The 21057-nt window shown below is 40.0% G+C and overlaps 1 protein-coding gene, 1 non-coding gene and 1 pseudogene across 10 annotated transcripts in view; 2 read left to right on the top strand and 1 right to left on the bottom strand.

The window, feature by feature from the left end:
* ST7 (suppression of tumorigenicity 7) overlaps positions 1 to 21057 on the bottom strand; it is a 357848-nt gene that overhangs the window by 221435 nt on the left and 115356 nt on the right. The gene's annotated exons all lie outside the window — the stretch shown is intronic.
* On the top strand, positions 171 to 977 carry LOC118619568 (annotated as a pseudogene).
* LOC118620548 lies at positions 18171 to 18275 on the top strand. Its single transcript, XR_004957462.1, has one exon. It is a non-coding gene; the product is annotated as a U6 spliceosomal RNA (small nuclear RNA).

Here is a 21057-nt window from a genome sequence, read left to right as displayed (position 1 = left end):
GAACTGTATACTTTAAAAGGATAGGTTTTATTGTGTGTGGATTATATTTCAGTAAAGTGCTATTTAAAAAAAAAAAAAAACAAAACAAAAAAACAGTCATTTGACTCAAACCTAGCAGAAACCTCTTGCCAGAGATGTGGTTCTGTTGCCCTACCTCAGCAGGTCTCTCCATGGCAGTTCCTGAAAGCTGCCCCAATCACACTATTTATATCAACAACCTCAATGAGAACATCAAAATGTCCCTGTATGCCATCTTCTCCCAGTTTGGCCAGATCCTGGATATCCTGGTGTCACAAAGCCTGAAGATGAGGGCCAGGCTTTTGTTACCATCAAGGTCACAGTATCACCAATGTCCTATGCTCCATGTAGGGTTTCCCCTTCTACAACAAGCACAAATGCATGTAGTACACCAAGACCCACTCAGCTATCATTGCCAAGATAAAGGGCACCTTGGTGGAGTGAGACTACAAGCAGAAGAGGAAGCCCAGGAGCCAAGAGAACCTGGCTGCCCAACGAGCCACTGCAGGGCAGGGCAGTTACCCCCACCGGGGGCCTGTCCGGGACATGGCGCTGATGACTCTGGAACCCCGAATCATGCACCACATGCAGGGTCTCCCTCCCTGCATACTTCCCCCTGACATGATCCCACCTCTAGGCCTTGCACCCAGTCAGACCCTACCTGAGGTATACCCCACAGCAGCTTATGCTGGGCCAGAGGCCACCTGCCCAACCTCTTTCAGAAAACCCATCAAATCACATCTTGTTCCTCACAATCTGCCAGAGGAAATGAGTTCATGCTGTTCATGCTTTTAAAAGAGTTCCCTGGATTCAAGGAGGTCTGCCTAGCCCCAGGACTGCATGGCATCGACTTTGTGGAGTTTGACAACGAAGTGCAGGCAGGGGCTGCCCATAATGCACAACAGGGCTTCAAGAACACCCAGAACAACCCCATGAAGATCTCCTTTGCCAAGAAGTAGTGCCTTTTCCCTATGCCTGCCCCTATCCCATTTGGCATGAGGCCTCCCCTCTTCCCCTTGACACAGTCTACTAAAGGTAAGTCCCCCTTGGGAGCTTTCTTTGAGTCATATGTGAGTGGTCACACAGCACATACCCAGAGATTGTCCTCAGACATTGCCCCTAATGCTGTTAGGCTGAAATTGAAGTGTTGTATGTTTTTTATAATGTTTAATTTTTTGCCAAAAAAAAGTCATTTTTTCAAAATGTGTGTGTGGGGGGTGGGGGTGGTTTTGGTACGTGCCCCAAGCGAGAACCAAACCCGGGACTCTCTGATCCACAGGCCAATCCTACAACCACTGAGCCATACTGGCCAGGGCCAAAAGGTATTTCCTGAGGTCCAAAAACACATATGTCAAGCACAAGAAATAAAACAATACACAGACATGGATCCTGCACTCCCAGAGTTTATAGTCTTGTGTAGGAAGCCTGGGTTTAAATTCTGGTTCACGATTTACGGTTATCAGGAAAAGTATCTTCTTCCTCATCTATAAACAGGGTTAAAGGCAATATTCAGTGACCCACACATTGGAAGGGCACCCTAATTGTTAGTTATTATTAAGCAAATATAAAAGCAAGATTTAAATGTCAGGAGAAAGAATATAAATAAAACAGGAGAGCTTAGATTGGAAGGTATCTCTTCAGGAAATTACATTTGGACTAAAACCTGAAAGATGATCAGTTGAAGGTAGTCAGAAACAACTTAAGAAATGCAGAGAAAGTAAAAGTGCAAATGCAAAGGTTTTGAGGCCAGCAAGGGTGTGAGGTGTTCCAGGAACAAGGGTGTGAGGTGTTCCAGGGGACACTAAACAAGTAAGAGAAAGATAGGCAGGAGCCAGAATGTGTTGGGTTTTGTAGACCAAAATAAGTATTTCAAATTTTATTTGTAGTACAATGGAAAAGCGTTGATGGCTTTTAAGCAAAAGAATATGATCCAAATATATTTCAAAAAGACCAATGACTGCTGTGAGGGAGAAGAAGAACATGCAGTCAGAGGCTGCTGCTGTGTTCCAGGGGAAAGATGATGGTGACTTGGATTGCGTGATCCTGGGCTGAGACACAAGTAGAAACAAGGATTTGCAGCAGAATCCCTTCCTTTCTGTTCCACATAGCCAATCTGCCCTGGATAGAACCCAAATGAAGAAAGTGTACCCATAACAGACTTGAATCAAAAAACCCTCAGATTCCTAACTCTACTCTCAAATAACTATTGAATCTTTAAAAATGCATCCTTTTTGAGTCTGTTTCTTATCATTATAATTAGAGTAAGACCTCTACCTCTAGGGCTTAAACGACCATGTGAAAGTGCCTACAGAGTATCAGGCACTGTGCTCTAAAAGTGCCAGTCAATTTCAGAGATACCCCCAAAACAAAAACAAAACACAAAACATGATTAGTATTTGTTCCTTTTTAAGGCTAGGTTGTTTTTTGTTGTTTTGTTTTGTTTTAATGAACACATGTTCAACTTCTTCAATATATTCCAGCCTATACAGAACACAGCATGATCCATCAGACTTCTGTTCCATGGCACTTACTTGCTGGGAAACCCTTACACTTGTTGCAGATAAAAGTCCTCTTCCAGAGGCCCATCTCTGGGGAGCAAATGTTATTAAAGAAAGCTTTTTGTGAGAAAAGCAGTGAAAATATTGCTACAAAATAGGTTTATGAAGCAAACACCATGAGGATTGATTTTAGGAGATATTCTGGAAATGTTCATGATAAAATTATCCTTTAAATTTCTAATGAGATTTATAAATTAGACCCAAATTCCACCTGAAAACCACAACACGTTGAACTTCCTGAAGGTGAAGACACCCCTGTACACATTAGACTCACCACCTTTTCTGAAGCATATTTGTAGTAAGTTAATTAAACAGCTGTAAAAAAAGCAAATTCTTCTGAGACTTTTCTGGAACCCCTGACAGTAGCCCATAGAAGTAGACTTTTAATTACCTTGATATTTCATTAATGTTTTTGCTGCCTTTTTATAATAATTACACCACACTTCTTAAAATTTTCACAGAAAGTATCAACTAAAGAAAAAGCAAAGAAATATGTATTTATTTACCAGTAAAATGAGTCAGATAATAATTAAAAAAAGAACTTGCACACATATATATAATGTCACATAAATTTTTATCCTCAACAGAAAAAGGTTTTGTTTTCTGGCTTAATACCATATTAAAAAGCAAAAGGTAGAAAAATGGCGGCGCAGTGAATGAAGCTACACAGACTGTCTCCGAGAACCAAACTGGAATTACAACTATAACACAGACAAACTGACAGGAAAAAGCAACAGAAAAGCAGCTTGCGAGGACCATATAACAAGGACACTGACTCCATCCCGGTAGGCTTGCGAAGGCGCGAGACGGGGGCTGGAAGCCCACGGTCAGCAGCTCGGCAGCGGCCGTAGCAGGGAGCGGCACCCTCGGGTTACACTCCCAGGCGGCTCCACAGCACACAGCTAGGACAGAGGAGGAAACAGCCACAGCCACTCACCTTGGGCTCCGGCAGAGGGAGGGCGGACTGGACTAGAACTGTGTCGGGACACTCGGGATTTGGAGGGCGCGCGGAACTTTTGCTGAGTGCAGCCACGCAGGACGGTGGCCATATTGCTCCTTCCAAGGGTGCTGGGAAGAGGCAGCAGCCCCTCCCTCGGAGATCCAACCACACCCTGTGGGCCACTGAAGTGCTAATTGAGGCTCATTAACAACCATCATCTGCCCCACCCTCTTGAAATCCCCTTGTGCTGAGCACCTGAGGGAGTTTTTCAATCAACTTACAACCCAAAACTCATCAAGTAACTTCGACTGCTAGCCTCCAGGCAAAAAGCTAGAGGATAACAGTACCTTTCCTGGGCTAGCAATTTTAACTAGGAAAGTAAGACTTGACAGTGATGTGTAGCTTGGGTCCTCCCTCGCTCATTTAAACACAGGAGAGGAAGCCACAAACAGCAGAACACCAACACCCAAGGGAAAACTTGACAGGCTCCAAAGCCCACAGTGATAGCCAAAATAGTGAAACACAGAAACAGAAGCCAAATGAAAGAGCAAGAGACCTCCACCGAAGATGAGATCAATGTGGAGCAATTAGGCATGTTAACAGAGCTAGAATTCAGAGCCATAATCTTGAGTAAGCTGAACAGCATGAGTAAGGACATAGAGACACTGAAAATAAGCCAACTGGAAATTAAAAACCATCAAGAGGAGATAAAAAATGACATATCAGAAATGAAAAATACATTGGAAGGTTTAAAAAGCAGAGTAGAGGAAGGGGAGGACCGGATCAGTGAATTAGCAGACAGGGTAGAAAAAATCAACAAATCAGAAAAACAAAAGGAAAAAACAATTAAAAAACAGGAAGACAGCTTAAAAAAACTGTGGGACAACTGGAAATGGAATAATATTTGCAGCATAGGAGTCCCCGAAGAAGAAGAAAATGAGCAAGGGATAGAGAATATATTCAAAGAAATAGTGACAGAAAACTTCCCTAATTTGGTGAAAGAAGGAGGCATTCAAGTTCAAAAAGCACAGAGAGTCCCAAGTAAGAAGAACCCAAACAGGCCCGCACCAAGACACACAGAAATTAAAATGACACAAATTAAAGACAAAGAGAGAATCCTAAAAGCAGCAAGAGATAAGTAACAGGTTACCTAAAAAGGAAACCCCATAAGCCTCTCAGCTGACTTCTCACAAGAAACACTACAGGCCAGAAGGGAATGGCATGAAGTAATCAAAGTCATGAAAAACAAGAATCTGATCCAAGACTACTCTACCCAGCAAGGCCATCATTCAAAATAGAAGGTCAAATAAAGAGTTTCCCAGACAAAAAAAGGCTAAGGGAATACATTAGCACCAAACCAGCACTGCAAGAAATGTTAAAAGGACTGCTGTAATTAGCAGGAGAAATGGGAAGAAAAGTAGAACCACACTAAACAAAAATGGCAATAAATAAGTACATATGAATAATCACCTTAAATGTAACTGAACTGAATGCTCCCATAAAAAGACACAGAGTAGCTGATTGGATAAGAAACCATGACTCATCTATATGTGGATTACAAGAGACCCACCTCACAACAAAAGACTCACATAAACCATGACTCATCTATATGTGGATTACGAGAGACCCACCTCACAACAAAAGACTCACAAAGGTTGAAAGTGAAGTGATGGAAAAAAATTTTCCAAGCAAATGGAAAGCAAAAAAAAAGCTGGGGTAGCAATTCTCATATCTGATAAAATAGATTTCAAAATGAAGACCATAACTAGAGACAAAGACGGCCACTACATAATATTGAAAGGATCTATCCAACAGGAAGATATAACCTTGATAAACATATATGCACCAAAATATAATAAAAATCTTCTGGAGGGCTTCCAAGGAGAAATCAACAACAATGCAATCATAGCAGGAGACTTCAACACCCCATTGACAGCACTGAATAGATCCTCTAGACAAAAAATTAGCAAGGAAACAGAGATTCTAAATGAAGCACTAGACCAAATGGATTTAATAGATATCTACAGAGAATTACACCCCAAAACTACAGAATACACATTCTTCTCAAGTGCACATGGGACATTCTCAAAGATAGACCACATGATAGGACACAAACTAAATCTCTACAAGTTCAAGAAGATTGAAATCATATCAAGCATCTTCTCAGATCACAATGGCATGAAACTAGAAATCAACTGCAACAAGAACATGCAAAGACATTTCAACACATGGAGGCTAAATAGCATGTTATTAAACAATGAATGGGTCACCGAGGAGATCAAGGAAGAAATTGAAAACTTCCTGGAAACCAATGAAAATGAACACACAACAACACAAAATCTATGGGATGCAGCGAAAGCAGTTCTGAGATTGAAGTTCATAGCACTACAGGCTTACCTCAAGAAAAAAGAAAATTTTCTAATTGACTAACCTCACAACTTAAAGAACTAGAGAGGAAACAAAAAGAAAACCCCAGAGCAAGTAGAAGGAAGGAAATAGTAAAGATGAGAGCAGAAATAAAAGAAATAAATGACATAGAGACCAAAAAAACAATTCAAAGTATCAATAAAACAAAGAGCTGGTTTTTCGAAAAGAGGAACAAGATTGACAGACCCTTAGCTAGACTCACCAAGAAACAAAGAAAGAGAACCCAAATACACAAAATCAGAAATGAAACAGGAGAGATAACAACTGACCCCACAGAAATACAAAAGATCGTTAACAACTACTATGAAAAATTATACGGCAACAAATTCGAAAATCTAAGCGAAATGGATAAATTTCTAGAAACACATAGTCTCCCCAAACTGGATCAGATAGAGATTGAAAACTTGAACAGACCAATAACAACAGAAGAAATTGAAGATGTAATCAAGACTCTTCCAGCAAACAAAAGCCCAGGCCCGGATGGCTTCACGGCAGAGTTTTACTGAACATTCAAAGAAGAACTAACACCAATTCTCCTCAAACTATTTCAAAAAATTCAATAAGAAGGAAGACTTCCAAACTCGTTCTATGAGGCCAGCATAATTTTAATTCCAAAACCAGAAAAAGACACTACGAAGAAAGAGAACTACAGGCCAATATCCCTGATGAATATAGATGCCAAAATCCTGAACAAAATATTAGCAAATCGGATCCAGAAATACATCAAAAAAATTATTCACTATGACCAAGTGGGATTCATTCAAGGGATGCAAGGCTGGTACAATATTTGCAAATCAATAAATGTGATACACCACATAAACAAAATGAAGAATAAAAACCACATGATCATATCAATAGATGCTGAAAAAGCATTCGACAAAATCCAGCATCCATTTCTGATAAAAATGCTCAGCAATGTGGGAATAGAAGGATCATATCTAGACATAATAAAGGCCATATATGAAAGACCTATAGCCAACATCATACTCAATGGACAGAAACTAAAAACATTTCCATTAAGAACAGGAACAAGCCTTGGCCAGTTTGGCTCAGCGGTTAGAGTGTCGGCCTGCGGTCCGGAGAGACCTGGGTTCGGTTCCCGCTAAGGGCACGTACTTCGGTTGCATTTTGTCCCCGGCCCTGGTTGGTCGTGCGGGTGGCAGCCACTCGATGTGTCCCTTTACGTCGATGTTTCTCTCTCTCCCTTCCTCTCTCTCCCTCCCACTCTATCTGTACAAAAAATGGAAAAATATCATCGGGTGATAAAAAAAACAAACAAAAAAAAAAGAACAGGAACAAGACAGGGATGTCCACTTTTGCCACTCTTATTTAACATTGTACTGGAAATCTTACCACAGCAATCATACATGAAGAAAAAATAAAAGGGATCCAAATTGGAAAGGAGGAAGTGAAACTCATTATTTGCAGATGACATCATATTATACATAGAAAATCCTAAAGAGTCCATCAAAAATCTACTAGACTTAATAAATGAATTTGGCAAAGTAGCAGGATACAAAATTAACGTCAAGAAATCGACGGCATTCTTGTACACCAATGATGAACTCACAGAAAGAGAAACTGAAAAAACAATCCCATTTACCATCGCGCTAAAAAAATTACGATACCTAGGAATAAACTTAATCAACGAAGTAAAAGACCTATTTGCAGAAAACTACAGGTCACTGGAAAAAGAAATAGAGGAAGATATAAAAAAGTGGAAGCACATACCCTGTTCATGGTTTGGAAGAATTAACATCATTAAAATGTCCATACTACCCAAAGCAATCTATAGATTCAATGCAATCCCCATCAAAATACCAACGACATATTTCATAGAACTAGAACAAATACTTCAAAAGTTCATATGGAACCAAAAAAGACCCCGAATAGGCACAGCAATCTTGAAAAAGAAGGACAAAGTAGGTGGGATCACAATACCAGATATCAGGTTATACTGCACAGCGACAGAAACCAAAGCACCCTGGTACTGGAACAAGAACAGGCATATAGACGACTGGAACAGAACTGAAAACCCAGAAATGAACCCAAGGCAATACGCTCAATTAATATTTGACAAAGGTGGCAAGAGCATACAGTGGAGTAAAGACAGCCTCTTTAATTATTGGTGTTGGGAAAATTGGACAGCTACATGCAAAAAAATGAAACTAGACCATCAACTTACACCATACACCAAAATAAACTCAAAATGGATAAAAGACTTAAAGGTGACTCATGAATCCATAAAAATTCTAGAAGAAAATGTAGGCAACAAAATTTTGGACATCATACGGAACAGAATTTTCACTGATACATCACCTAAGGCAACAGAAACAAAGGAAAAAATGAACACATGGGACTACATCAAACTAAAAAGTTTCTGGACAGAAAAATAAACAATCATCAAAATGGAAAGGCAACCCACTGTATGGGAGAACATAATTGCCAATGATGTATCAGATAGGGGGTTAATTTCCAATATATATACAGTGCTCATACAACTCAACAAAAGGAAGACAAAGAACCCAATTAAAAAATGGGCAGAGGAGATGAATAGACACCTCTCCAAAGAAGACATACAAATGGCCAAGAGACATATGAAGAAATGCTCAACATCACTAATCATCAGAGAGATGCAAATTAAAACAACAATGAGGTATCACCTCACACCTATCAGAATGGCCGCCATCAACAAATCATCAAACAACAAGTGTTGGCGAGGGTGTGGAGAAAAGGGTGCAGCCACTATGGAAAACAATATGGTGTTACCTCAAAAAATTAAAAATTGAACTTCCATTTGACCAAGTGATACCACTTCTAGGAATATACCCTAAGAAGCCTGAAACACCAATCAGGAAGAATATATGTACCCCCATGTTCATAGCAGCACTATTTACAATAGCTAAGATCTGGAAACAGCCCAAGTGTCCATCAGTAGACGAATAGATAAAAAAGCTGTGGTACATATACACAATGGAGTACTTATGCAGCAGTAAGAAAGAAAGATTTCTTATCCTTTGAGACGACATAGAGGGACCTGGAAAGTATTATCCTAAGTGAAATAAGCCAAGCAGAAAAAGGCAAATACAACATGATCTCACTTATACACGGAATATAATGAACATAACAGTCTGAGGAATACGGTAGACCCAGAAACATGGAAGTAGGGCACAGACTGACATCCCTCAGAAGAGGGGGTGGGGGGGGTGGGAAGAGATAAACCACAGAACTTATATGCATGTATGCATGACCAATGGACATGGACAACTACGCCGGGGACGGGGCGGGGGTGGGGTCGGGAGGGGGATGCCAATGGGGTAAAAAAGGTGAAATATCTGTAACAAAAAAATAAATAAAAAATTTAAAAAATAAATAAATAAATAAATAAAAATAAAAAGCCAAAGGTAGCAAATAAAACCAAAAATCTTTAGACAATTGCCATGTTATGTTGTTATAGCTATATTAACTACTGAATAAATCTGAGGAAAATTAATTATTTCCCTGAAATGTTCTGAAAATTATTGTACTTCAAATCTTATACACAGTGATACAGATTAATATAAATAATACCTGTTGAAAATTGCTATAAAATGGTACACACTGGCACAAAATTATGACTCCTGGGTAAAGAAAGGAAACATCAGAGGATAAATTCGACACGTATTTTATGAGTTTGTGTGCATTTTTAAAAATCCAGCTTCCTGAGTCCAAAGAACATTGCCAAAGATGGCCGTGGGCAGAACCTGAGGGAGGATGAGTGTGTGAGAGATGAAGCGAGTGTGTGAGACTGTGTGAGTGGACGTGAAGGTGGATGAATAAACCCAACCAGTGACAGCAGCAGAGCAGAACGTTCCTGTGTTGTGGACGGGAGCAGGCGTCTACCACGGTAAGCGGCCCTTCAGGGCCCTTCTCCGTGGGCCATTGGGAAGTCTCACCATTTTGGAAGGTCCCAGGTATTCCCTGGGAGGAGGCAGTGGGAGCAACTAGGGCCCAGCAAACTGAGACCACCATCGCACCTAGCACCATCGACCTAGGACACACGGTTCAACACAGACCAGTGCATAGCAGTGGAGTTCCCAAGATGCTGGTCGCAAAAGCCAATGAGAGCCTGGAGCTCAGCACCATCCCCCATAGTAGCAGCCCAGTCAGAGTCCAGATATACCCCCAGCAACAGAGGCTAGAGAACAGACATCCATCCCCAGGCAACAGAAGCACAGACCAGCAGCTGAGACGCATCCCCTAAAACTACAGCAACAGCTGAGATGGAGTTCAGCCCCATGGGGCACTAGCATTCCCCTGCCGCCAGATGCAAAACCTGGGGCCCCACAGAGGCCTCTGCGGTCCAGTAGCCCACAAGAGCAATGGAAAACCGGAGCCTGAGAGAGACTGGTGTGATCCAGCACCCTGCCCTCAGGAACTGCAGGGTGCAGGGGAACAAGAAAGACCTGTGCGACCCAGCAGGGACTGCGCAATCTAGTTACCCATGGGGCCTGTGGGGAGCTACTCAAATGATCTTCCAAGACCTAACAAAAATTACAACTAAAATAAAGACAACATACAACAGAAAAGCAGTAGGACAGAACTGTATAACCAGGGACACTGAACACCAGGCATACATTCCAAGTCACTGAGTAACTGAGACTACTAGCCACCAGGAAAAAGCTAGAGGATAACTGAACATTTCCTGGACTTACAAATCTACTCAGGAAAGAAAGACTTGACAGTGGTGTTTAACGTGGGCCCACCCAGGCTCATCCACCCAGTAGAGGGAGCCACAAACAGCAGAACACCAACTACCCTCAGGGAAAATTTGGCAGGCTCCAAAACCCCACTGAGATAGCCAAAATGTGTGACACAAGGAAACAAATCCCAAATGAAAGAATAAGAGAACTCTATCGAAGATGAGATCAATGAAATGCAGCTAAGAAAATTATCATAGGTAGAGTTCAGAGCCATGATCTTGAAGCAGCTCAACAGCATGAGTAAGGATATCAGCACCATGAGTAAACATATAGAAACACTGAAAACCAACCAAGTGGAAATGAAGAATGACCCAGCAGAAATAAAGAACACATTGGAACCCCTGGTCGGTTTGGCTCAGCGGTTAGAGCATCGACCTGCGGTCCAGAGAGACCCGGGTTCGGTTCCCGCTAAGGGCACGTACCTCGGTTGCAGTTTGTCTCCGACCCTGGTTGGTTGTGCGGGTGGCAGCCACTCGATGTGTCCCTTTCACGTCGATGTTTCTCTCTCTCTGTGTTCCTCTCTCTCCCTCCCACTCTATCTGAACAATTAAGTGGAAAAATATCCTCAGGTGAGGATAAATAAAAAAATAAAAAAAAGAACACATTGGAAGGACTAACGTGCAGAATAGAGTAAACTGAGGACCGGATCAGTGAATTAGAAGACAGGGTTGAAAAACTCAACCAAGCACAAATCCAAAAGGAAAAAAACAATTAAAAAACAAGAAGACAGCTTAAGAGAACTGTAGGACAACTAGAAACGTAACAACACTCGGATCATAGGAGTGCTTGATTAGGAAGAAAATGGGCAAGGGTTAGAAAATATATTTGACAAAATAGTGACAGAAAACTTTCCTAACTTGGTGAAGAAGGAAAGCATTCAAGTTCAACAAGCACAAAGTAAGAAGAACCAAAACAGGCCCACATCAAGATACATAGTAATTAAAATGCCAAAAACTAAAGACAAAGAGAGAATCCTAAAGGCAGCAAGAGATAAGCAATACGTGACCTACAAAAGAAACGCCATAAGGCTCTCAGCTGACTTCTCAACAGAAACACTACAGGCCAGAGAGAGTGGCATGAAGTAATCAATGTCAAGAAAAACAGGTATCTATACTACCCAGCAAGGCTACCATTCAAACTAAAAGGTCAAATAAAGAGGTTCCTAGACAACAAAAAGGCTAAGGGAATATATTAACGACAAAACAGCACTGCAAGATATGCTAAAGGGACTGCTGTAATTAATAGAGAAATAGGAAGGAAAATGTAACCACACTAAACAAAAATGGCAATAAATAAGTACATATCAGTTATCACCTTACATGTGAATGGTTTGATTGCCCCGATTAAAAGACATAGAATAGCTGCCTGAATAAGAAAGCATAACTCACATATATATTTTTTACAAGAGATCCACCTAACAACAAAAGACTCACATAGGTTGAAAGTGAAGGGATGGAAAAAAAAATCTTTCAAGCCAATGGAAAGCAAAAAAAAGCTGGGGTAGTAATACTCACATCAGATAAAGGAGATTTCAAAAAGAAGTCCATAACTAGAGACAAAGAAAGCCACTACATAATATTGAAAGGATCTATCCAACAGGAAGATATAACCTTGGTAAACATATACGCACACAATATAGCAGCACAAACATATATTAAAAATCTTCTGAAAAACTTCAAAAAAGAAATCAACAGTAATAAAATCATAGCTGGGAACTTCAATACCTTGATGACATCAATGGATAGATATTCTAGACAAAAATTAACAAGGAAAGACCAACTCTAAATGAAGCACTAAATTAAATGTATTTAATAGATATCTACAGAGAATTACACCCCAAAACTACAGAATTTATATTCTTCTCAAGTGCACATGGGGCATTCTCAAAGATAGACCACATGACGGGACACAAACTAAATCTCTACAAGTTCAAGTAGATTGAAATCATATCAAGCATCTTCTCAGATCACAATGGCATGAAACTAGAAATCAATTGCAACAAGAACATACCAAGACATATCAAAAAATGAAGGCTAAATAGCATGTTATTGAACAATTAATAGGTTACCATGTAGATCAAAGAAATTAAAAAACTCCTGGAAACCAATGAAAATGAATACACAACAACACAAAATCTATGGGATGTAGCAAAAGCAGTTCTGAGAGAGAAGTTCATAGCATTACAGGTCTACCTCAAGAAGCAAGAAAAATTTCTAATACACTATTTAACATCACAATTTATAGAACTAGAAAGCACACAAAAAGAAAACCCCAGAGCAAGTAGAAGGAAAGAAATAGTAAAGACCAGAGCAGAAATAAATGACATGGAGACCAAAAACACAATTAAAGGATCAATGAAACAAAGAGCTGGTTCTTTGAACAAATAAACAAAACTGATGGACCCTTTGATAGACTAACCAAGAAACAAAGAGAGACAACTCAAATAAACAAAATCAGAAATGAAAGAAGAGAAATAATAACTGACACCACAGAAATACAAAGGATCGTTAACAAATATTATGAACAATTATACGGGAACAAATTCAACAATCTAAGCAAAATGGACAAATTTCTAGAAACACATAGTCTCCCAAAACTGAACCAGGAAAAGATAGAAAAATTGAACTGACCAATAACGACAAAAGAAACTGAAGATGTAATCAAGACTCTTGCAGCAAAGAAAAGCCCAGGCCCGGATGGCTTCACGGGGGAATTGTACCGAACATTCAAAGAAGAACTAATACCCATTCTCCTCAGACTATTTCAAAAAATTCAAGAAGAAGGAACACTTGCAAACTGGTTTGATGAGCTAAGCATAATTTTAACTCCAAACCCAGAAATAGGCACTACAAAGAAAAAAAACTAAAGGCCAATATCCCTGATGAATATAGATGCTAAAATCTGGAACAAAATACAGGCAAATCAAATCCAGCAATACAACATAAATATTATTCACCATGACCAAGTGAGATTCACCCCAGGTATGCAATGCTGATACAATATTCGCAAATCAATAAATGTGATACATCACATAAACAAAATGAAAGATAAAAATCATATGATCATATCAATAGATGCCGAAAAAGCATTCGACAAAATCCAGCATCCATTTCTGATAAAAACGCTCAGCAATGTGGAAATAGAGGGATTATATCTTGATAATAAAGGCCATATATGAAAGACCTACACCCAAAATAATACTCCATGGGCAAATTCTAAAAGCATTTCCCTTAAGAACAGGAACAAGACAAGGATGCCCACTTTCACCAATCTTATTTAACATAGTACTGGAAGCCTTAGCTACAACAATCAGACAGGAAGAAAAAATAAAAGGGATCCAAATGGGAAAGAAGGAAGTGAAACTGTCATTATTCGCAGATGACATGATACTTTACATAGAAAAACCCAAAAACTCCATCAAAAATCTACTACACTTAATAAATGAATTTGGCAAAGTAATAGAATACAAAATTAACAAGAAATCGATGGCATTCTTATACACCGATGATGAACTCACACACACACACACACACAAAAAACAATCCCATTTACCATCAGGATAAAAAAATTAAGATACCAAGGAATAAACTTAACCAAAGAAATATAAGACCTATTCAAAAAAAAACTATAGGTCATTAAAAAAAGAAATAGAGGAAAATATAAAGAATTAGAAGCACAGGACTTCTGGTCAAGATGGCGGCGTAGGTAAACGCGGTATCGCGTCCTCCCAGAACCACATCAAAGTTACAACTAAACTACAGAACAACCATCATTCGAAACCACCTGAAATCAAGCTGAATGGAAGTCCTACAACTACGAAATTAAATCAGCAGCCACATTCAGACTTATAGGAGTGGCGGCGCGACCGGCTTGTCCCACACCCAAGTGTGGCGGATAAAAATCAGGAGGCTCCCGGGGCTGAGAAGGTCCTTCCTGAGGACTGAGGGGTCCTCGTCCCACACCAGGTGCCCCGCTCAGTGTTCCAGTGCCAGGAAGAGAACTCCCCATAACTTCTGGCTGGAAAAACCAGCGGGAACTGAGGCTCAGGGAAGCTGAAGCGGCTGGAGCCCCAGGCAGCTCCCTAAAGGGCCGGCGCACGGACTTATCGGACTCTCTCCCTCTGAGCTTGGAGGGGAGGCAGCTCGAGGGGCGCCAGAGACATACAGGGAAGAACTGAGCTGTTTGGCACTGGAGCGAGGGCTGGAGAGGGGGCTTTCTCAGGGACAAACGTGCTGTAAGAGGCCTTTGTTCCTTTGGTGAGCCCTTCCCAGGGGCGGCAGACAGCCGCCATATCTGGGACTCCAGAAACCTGGCTCACACTGGTAGCCCCGCCCTGCTGACTCCCTGAGGCCCCACCCAGCCTCACCCAACTTTCAAGCCCACCCAACGTGTTGCCACTTGCTTAACCATAGGATGGCTGGTCTTGGATCCTGCTTGAGGTTTTTCCTAAATTCTTTCAAATGAGCAGCATCTGGTCTCAGCGAGCCCCATACCTCTCATTAAGTAATACACAGAAACAAACACAGGGAGGCAGCCAAAATGAGGAGACAAAGACACAGGTCCCAAATGAAAGAACAAAACAAAACCCAAGGAAAAGAACCAAGTGAAATGGAGACAAGCAACCTAAAAGATGCTGAGTTCAAAATACTGCTTATAAGGATGCTCAATGAACTTAGTGAGAACCTCAGTGAACTTAGGGAGGGACTCAAGAGCATAAAAAAGGACCAGATAGAAATCATGGATACACAGTTAGAATTGAAGGAGGCATTAACTGAAATAAAGAATAATTTACACAGCTTCAATAATAGAGTATGTAAATCCAAGGAGCAAACCATCGATTTGGAATATAAGGAAGCAAAAAATGCCCAATCAGAACAGCAAAAAGAAAAAAGAATCCAAAAAACTGAGGATACTGTAAGGAGCCTCTGGGACAAGTTCAAGTGAGCCAACATTCGCATCTTGGGGGTGCCAGAAGGAGAAGAGAGAGAACAAGAAATCGAAAACCTGTTTGAAACAATAATGGCAGAAAACTTTCCTAACTTGATGAAGGAAACAGACATACATGTCCAGGAAGCACAGAGAATCCCAAACAAGATGAACCGCAAGAGGCCCACACCAAGACACATCATCATCAAAATGCAAAAGGTTCAAGACAAAGAGAGAATCTTAAAAGCAGCAAGAGAAAGGCAGCTAGTTACCTACAAGGGAGTTCCCATTAGGCTGTCAGCTGATTACTCAAAAGAAAATTTGCAGGCCAGAAGGAAGTGGCAAGAAATATTCAGAGTGATGAAAACCAAGAACCTACTACCAAGATTACTCTATCCTGCAAAGCTGTCATTTAGAATCGATGGACATATAAAACCTTTCCAGACAAGAAAAAGTTAAAGGAGTTCATCACTACCAAACCATTATTATATGAAATGATGAAGGGTTTTTTGAAGAAAAAGATAAATGTATGAACAAACAAAATGGCAATGTATACATATCTATCAACAATGGAATCTACAAACAAAATGAACAGGTAGAACAGAAACATTCTCATCAATACAGAGAACACTTTGTTGGTTGCCAGTTGGGAGGGGGGTTGGGGGAATGGGTGATAAAGGTGAAGGGATTAAGAAGCACAAATTCATTGATAGACTGACAAACCTCAAACGGAAAGGGGTTTGGGGGGGTAGGGTGGGAAAAAATAAACCAAAGAACTTATATGCATAAAAAAAAAAAAAAAGAATTAGAAGCACATACCTTGTTCATGGATTGGAAGAATTAACATCAATAAAATGTCGATACTAACCAAAGCAATCTATAGATCCAATGCAATCCCCATCAAATACCAATGACATAATTCACAGAAGTAGAACAAATACTTCAAAAGTTCATATGGCACAAAAAAGACCTCGAATAGCCACAGAAATCTTGAAAAAGAACAGAGTTGGAGGGATCATATTTCCAGATTGTAAGTTATACTACGAAGCCACTGTAATCAAGACAGTCTGCTACTGGCACAAGAACAGGCAGATAGATCAATGGAACAGAATAGAGAACCCAGAAATGGAGCCAAAACAATATGCTCAATTAATATTTGACAAAGGGGGCAAGAGCATACAGTGAAGTAAAAACAGCCTCTTTAATAAATGGTGTTGGGCAAATTGGACAGCTACATGCAAAATAATAAAACTAGATCATCAACTTACACCATACACAAAACTAAACTCAAAATGGATAAAAGACTTAAATGTGACTCATGAATCCATAAAAGTCCTAGAAGAAAATATAGGCAACAAAATTTCAGACATCATATGCAGCAGAATTTTCACTGACACATCACCTAAGGCAATAGAAACAAAGAAGAAAATGAACACATGGGACTACATCAAACTAAAAAGCTTCTGCACAACAAAAGAAACAACCATAAAAATGGAAAGGCAACCCATTCTATGGGAGAGCATAATTGCCAATGATACATCAGATGAGGAGTTAATTTCTAATATATAGAGAGTGCTCATACAGCTCAACAAAAGAAAGACAAAGAACCCAATTAAAAAATGGGCAGAAGAACTAAATAAACACCTCTCCAAACAGGACATACAAATAGCTAAGAGACATATGAAGAAATACTCAACATCACTAATCATCAGAGAGATGCAAATTGAAACAATGAGGTATCACCTCACACCTGTCAGAATGACCGCCATCAACAAATCATCAAACAACAAGTGTTGGCAAGGGTGTGGAGAAAAGGGGACTCTAGTACACGGCTGGTGGGAATGCAGACTGGTGCAGCCACTGTGGAAAACAATATGGTGTTACCTCAAAAAATTAAAAATTGAACTTCCATTTGACCCAGTGATCCCCCTTCAAGGAATATACTCTAAGAAGCCTGAAACACCAATCAGAAAAAGTATATGTACCCCCATGTTCATAGCAGCACTATTTACAATAGCTAAGATCTGGAAACAGCCCAAATGTCCATCAGTAGACAAATGGATAAAAAAGCTGTGGTACATATACACAATGGAGTACTATGCAGCTGTAACAAAGAAAGATCTGTCCTTTGAGACAACATGGAGGGACCTGGAGAGTATTATCCTAAGCTAACTAAGCCAAGCATAGAAAGACAAATATCACATGATCTCACTTATTTGTGGAATATAATAAACATAACAGTCTGAGGAACGGGGTAGTCCCAGAGACATGGAAGTGGGGTAAAGACTGATAATCCCCAGAAGAGAAGGGAGGGGGAGATAAACCAGAGAACTTATATGCATGTATGCATGAACATGGATATGGACAACAAAGCTGGGGTCAGGGCTGGGAGGGTGGAGGAGGGGTGTATTAGTGGGGGGAAAGGAGAAACATCTGTAACAAAAATAAATATATTAAATAAAAATATTAGTAATAAGTGGGGGGAAAAGGAGAAACATCTGTAACTAAATCAATAAAAAAATTAATTAATTAATTAAAAATAAATAAAATAATGCTGAAGTGCTCACTTCGGTACACATATATTAAAATTGGAACAATACAGAGAACATTAGTATGGCCCCTGTGCAAGGATACATGCAAATTCGTGAAGCATTCCATATTTTTTGAGATGGCATGGAAGGATCTGGAGAGTATTAAGCTAATCAAAACAAGCCAAGCAGAGAAAGATAAATATTACATGATCTCACTTATTTGTGGAATATAATGAACTAAACAAACTGATGAACAAAATTGACCCAGAGACACAGAGGTGGGGTATAGACTGATAAGCCTCTGAGGAGGGGGTTTTGGAGGGAAAGAGATAAACCACAGGACTTACATGCATGTATGCATGACCAATAGACATAGACAACAAAGCTGGGGATGGGGGGGGATGGGAAGGAGGGTGTCAATGGGGGGGAAAGGAGAAACATCTGTAACAAAAACAAATTAATAAAAAAAATTTTCAAAATGTGTGTAACAACTGGTATTAAATAAAACTTATTTTAAGTTTTCAAAATTAACAGCTTTTATGTAAATTGACCATTAATTTCTGAAGGTAGATAAAGCTAAAGAAAAATTAATGTTTATGTTTTACTGGGAAATAAAAAAATATCATCTTCAAATTTTATGAGGAATAACTACTCTTCTGGAAAAAAAATGTGTTATTAATTTCCCTGTCTTATCTAGATAGATAACCTGACTGGCTAAAAATGATCATTCTCAAAACTCAAAAGCAGATGTGCTTAAAACCACTCACACAATTTAATCAATATTCCTAATACTCTTGATACCCATGACACCTACTTACACATTTACAAATACAACAACAAATAATTTGTGGCCCACTGCTTGAACATCAACCCATGCACCAAGTGGTCACTGGTTCGATTCCTAGTAAGGACACATGCCAGGGTTGTGGGCCTGATCCCCAGTGGGGGGTGTGCAGGAGGCGGGTAATCGATGTTCTCTGTCATCGATGTTGCTATATCTCCTTCTCCCTTCATCTCTCTTGCAAAATCAATAAAGAAAAAAAACAAAACTTCAGATTAGCCCTGAGCTAGCCAAGGGGTGTCTGTTTAAGATTATTAACCTGCTGGAGAGGAGAAGGGTTGACACAGCCTATGAGGTTGGAAGAAAAATAGGGCAGAAAAGAGTATATAAATTTCAGAAATAGGGTTTTGAAGTAGCCTAAGGCAAAGGGACTCCAAATGGTTAACTTTATGGCACCAAGCCAGAAGGACTCTCCTCATATTTTATGGTTGGTGTGAAGTAACTGCAAAGAAGGGAGTATAGATTGTTGGGTATGGTTTGGGAGAGGGATGTACAAAAACAGTGTTCTAGATAGTTCAGACGTTAGCTAGCTTTCAAACATACACTGAACACTCTACATATCGTACTTTAGAGTTTGTGCACATACACCTTTAGTGTATGAGCTACATCTGTTAAACCATAAAGTGAGACAAAAGAACACAGTTAGTGAAGCAGAAGCTTTGTGTGGTAATGCTGTGTCTCTCTGCTGGCCTTCTGCATTATTGGAATTATCAGGCTAGATCCTGAGTTGTCACAATGCAAGCCTGGATTCAGGAACTAGTCTTCTCCACTGTGCCTACGGCGGAATGCATACCCCACATTAAAGGTGGAGGTGGGTAGAGCTTGGCTTGTAGTATTCCTAGAAGGTGACTATTATTCTTGGTGTGTTTCCCTCCTCTTCTTAAAAGGATACCATGAATACAGAATAAAAGTAAATTTTGCCCAGGGAGGAGGCCAAAATGAGGAGACAAAGAAACAGGTCCCAAATGAAAGAACAGAACAAAACTCCAGAAAAAGAACTAAACGTAATGAAGATAAGCAACCTAACAGATCCTGAGTTCAAAATATTGCTTATAAACATGCACAATGAACTTAGTGAGAACCTCAGAGAACTTACTGAGGGCCTCAAGAGCAGAAAAAAAAAAAAGGAGTCAGAAATGAAGGATGCACAGTCAGAAATGAAGGCACTAACTGAAATGAAGAATAATTTACACAGATTCAATAGTAGAGTAGGTAAAGCCAAGATTTGGAATAAAGGAAGCAAAAAACACTCAATCAAAACAGCAAAAAGAAAAACAATCAGAAAAAAAAAAAAAAAAATGAGGATAGTGTAAGGAGCCTCTGGGACAACTTCAAGCGAGCCAACATTCGCATCTTGGGGGTGCCAGAAGGAGAAGAGAGAGAACAAGAAATCGAAAACCTACTTGAAATAATAATGGCAGAAAACTTCCCTAACTTGGTGAAGGAAACAGACATACATGTCCAGGAAGCACAGAGAGTCCCAAACAAGATGAACCCCAAGAGGCCCACACCAAGACACATCATCATCAAAATGCAAAAGGTTCAAGACAAAGCGAAAATCTTAAAAGCAGCAAAAGAAAAGCAGTTAGTTACCTACAAGGGAGTTCCCATGAGGCTGTCCGCTGATTTCTCAAAAATAACTTTGCAGGCCAGAGGGAGTGGCAAGAAATATTGAGTGATGAAAACCAAGAACCTACAACCAAGATTACTCTATCCTGCAAAGTTGTCACTTAGAATCGATGGCCATATAGTTTCCCAGACGAGAAAAAGCTAAAGGAGTTCATCACCACCAAACCATTACTATATGAAATGTTCAAGGGTCTTCTTGAAGAAAAAGATAAAAACTTCCGGTGAAGCTGGCGGCATAGGTAAAAGCAGTATCACATCCTCCCACAACCACATAAAAGTCACAACTAAACTACAGAACAACCATCATTCAAAACCGCCTGAAATCAAGCTGAATGGAAGTCCTACAACTACGGAATTAAAGCAGCAGCCACATTGAGACTGGTAGGAGGGGCAGAGGTGGACGGGCTGAATCCACACCCACAAGTGGCAGATAAAAATCAGGAGG

This window comes from Molossus molossus, unplaced genomic scaffold (genome assembly GCF_014108415.1).
Source record: "Molossus molossus isolate mMolMol1 unplaced genomic scaffold, mMolMol1.p scaffold_m16_p_7, whole genome shotgun sequence".
NCBI classification, from domain to species: Eukaryota; Metazoa; Chordata; class Mammalia; order Chiroptera; family Molossidae; genus Molossus; species Molossus molossus.
Note: the sequence above shows the minus strand (reverse complement) of the source record. Positions and strands in the feature narration are given on the sequence as shown.